Below are 3,114 nucleotides of genomic sequence, written 5' to 3'. Positions count from 1 at the left end.
GTGTTGGGGTGGGGTGGGGGTAGGCAGATTTGGGGTGGGGGGCAGATAGAGCCCTGGGTGTATCTGATGGTAACAGTCTCTCTTGAACAACCTGCAGACTTGGAAGCTCTGAACACACCTCTCTTTTGAGAGTATGTGCCCCTTTGCTACTATTCCTCCAGATTTGTGCAGAACCCAGGTGGTTTCTATAGCATGAGGAATCTGAGAGGGGCTTTTGGTTCGGTTTTCTAGCTAGGATGTCACAAGGGTGATATTGATACAGATTGCCAGTGATCCCAAAGAGTCAACTTGTTATAACATGCATTTCAGCAGCCCAGCCTAGGATCCAAAAGATTTTATTGGTAGATGCACTAATTTCCAGGTGATATCTTTAGCTTCAATTTTGCTACTGTATGCTTAACTGCAGGAATCTGGTTCTTTCAGTAGCTTTGAGGAAGATGTCTATCCCTGGCTTCACACGTTTGCTAACGGAGGTGTCTTATGTCTGTATTTTTGAATGTCTAGTTTAAACTGGGAGTGGGGTTGGACTCCAACTCCCATCAGCCTGAGCCAGTATGGTTGGGGATGATGGGAGTTGTAGTCTATCCATATCTGGAGGGCTACAGGTTCCCTGCCTCTGGTTTAAAAGGTCCCTCCTGAGGAAACTCAGTATCTTTTGCTCACATTGCCTTTCCAAGGGAGCATCAGTTTTTACCTCATTTTGGCTTTTATCCCTGGCAAATGGTTTCCCCCTCCAAATCCCCTGGCAGAAGTGCCTTTCTTTTAAAGTAATTAAGTTGAACCTTGTTAGTAAACACAATATACTTCCTCCCCTCGGGCTCATTGCCATTATTTCCAAAGAATGATGTTATGTATTAAAATATAGTTCTGAATAAACTGTAACAGCTTTTTTTTTGAAGCCTGTCTTGGAAAAGTCTTTGTGGGGTATGTTGGGAGAGAATCCTGCTCAAAAGGCTGGAGTGTTGCTGCTAGTGTGGATGTGAAACACTGCTGACCTAGATGCAGCAGTGGTGTGGGGTTAAAGCAGCTTCATATGTTCATCATATTTCCCCCCCTATTGGTAGAAGCTCCATGAGAAGGCACCATGCTGACTACACCATAGCTTTTCTTTAAAGGTAAAGGTAAAGGTACCCCTGCCCGTACGGGCCAGTCTTGACAGACTCTGGGGTTGTGCGCTCATCTCACTCTATAGGCCGGGAGCCAGCACTGTCCGCAGACACTTCCGGGTCATGTGGCCAGCGTGACAAGCTGCATCTGGCGAGCCAGCGCAGCACACGGAACGCCGTTTACCTTCCCGCTGGTAAGCGGTCCCTATTTATCTACTTGCACCCGGAGGTGCTTTCGAACTGCTAGGTTGGCAGGCGCTGGGACCGAACGACGGGAGCGCACCCCGCTGTGGGGATTCGAACCGCCGACCTTTCGATCGGCAAGTCCTAGGCGCTGAGGCTTTAACCCACAGCGCCACCCGTGTCCTAGCTTTTCTTTAGGAAATAGCAAAAATAAGCATGTTACTTAAGATTGTTCTGAAAGCCTTTATAAATGAGAATAAAACAAGAGAACACATAATGTGTAACTCCCGGGATACACAACCATTAGCTGTCCTTGCTGAGGCTGAATTGGTAGACTGTACCAACTGGAGGCCACAGGTTTCCCAACCCTGCTCTAGCTTTCACTTGCATCAGCCAGCAGTAAATCACAGCTTGCGAGTTGGAGTTAACCTTTTATTATCAAAAACACGATCGATATAGGAATGTCAGGCCTAATGAGCACAGCAACTCCTCTCCGGTAGGTCTTGCCCCTGTGAAAGGTAAAAAAGGTAAAGGACCCCTGGACGGTTAAGTCCAGTGAAAGGCAACTACAGTGGTATCTCGGGTTACAGATGCTTCAGGTTATGCGATTTTGGGTTGTGCACTGCGCCGAACCTAGAAGTACCAGAATGGGTTACTTCCGAGTTTCAGTGCTAGTGCATGCGCGGAGTACCAAATCATGATCCATGTGTGTGCAGACGCGGTGCTGTGGGTTGCGAACGCTGAGGGTTGTGAACTTGCCTCCCACAGGGATCACATTCACAACCCGAGGTTCCACTGTATAGCTTCAGGCTGAGGGAGCTGGCGTTTGTCCACAGACAGCTTTCTGGGTCATGTGGCCAGCATGACTAAACCACTTCTGGTGCAACGGGACACCGTGACGCAAACCAGAGTGTGCGGAAACACCATTTACCTTCCCGCCACAGCGGTACCTCTTTATCTACTTGCACTGGCGTGCTTTTAAACTGCTAGGTTGGCAGGAGTTCGGAAAGAGCAATGGGAGTTCACAGGGATTTGAACCACCAACTTTTTGATAGGCAAGCTCAAGAGGCTCATTGGTTTAGACCACAGTGCCCCAATGAAGCAGTTTCTGAGGCTGAAGGTTCCTGCTTCCCACAGATGCCTAAGCCCCAAGCAATTGGAGACTGTGCCTGCATGTCACCAATCTCTTCTCTGCCCTTTTCATGCCTCTTCTGGTTCTGAGAGACAAGTGAGGAGGGGAGCTTGTGCTTCTTCACCAGCCTGACTCATCTCAGCCTCTTGCTCTCTCTCCTCTCCTACTTCAACTTCTGCCTCAGATTCTAGACTTCTCTCTGCTACAGATTCCCTCAGCTCACTAAGCCCTGTTACCTTCTCAGCTTCCAACACCTCCTCTTCCCAGTCTTCTCCCTGTGACCACTCATTGTTGTCCCACCCCCACTCCCTGGGCTCTGAGCCTTCCACCCTTTGGAGTTTCCCACCTGGTACCTCTCACCATTCATCTGCGTCTAACCAGTCCATGGCATCACCATTCACAAGTTTGCTTCTTTGCCTCTAAGGCAGCCTTTCTCAACCTGTGGGTCCCCAGATGTTGTTGAACTACAACTCCCATCACCCCTAACTAGCAAGGCCAGAGCTCAGGGATGATGGGAGTTGTAGTCCAACAACATCTGGGGACCCACAGGTTGAGAACCGCTGCTAGTCTAAGGCCACCACACCCCTTCTGACATGATAGATCTCCATAAAACTATGCCATGGCATGGAGAAAGTGGAGAGGGAAAGGTTTTCTTCCCTCACAACACTAGCGAAAGAAGAATGGATACAAAAA

Source organism: Podarcis raffonei, chromosome 14 (assembly GCF_027172205.1).
Source record: "Podarcis raffonei isolate rPodRaf1 chromosome 14, rPodRaf1.pri, whole genome shotgun sequence".
NCBI classification, from domain to species: domain Eukaryota; kingdom Metazoa; phylum Chordata; class Lepidosauria; order Squamata; family Lacertidae; genus Podarcis; species Podarcis raffonei.
The sequence above is the reverse complement of the archived record's forward strand: the minus strand, read 5'-3'. Positions refer to the sequence as shown.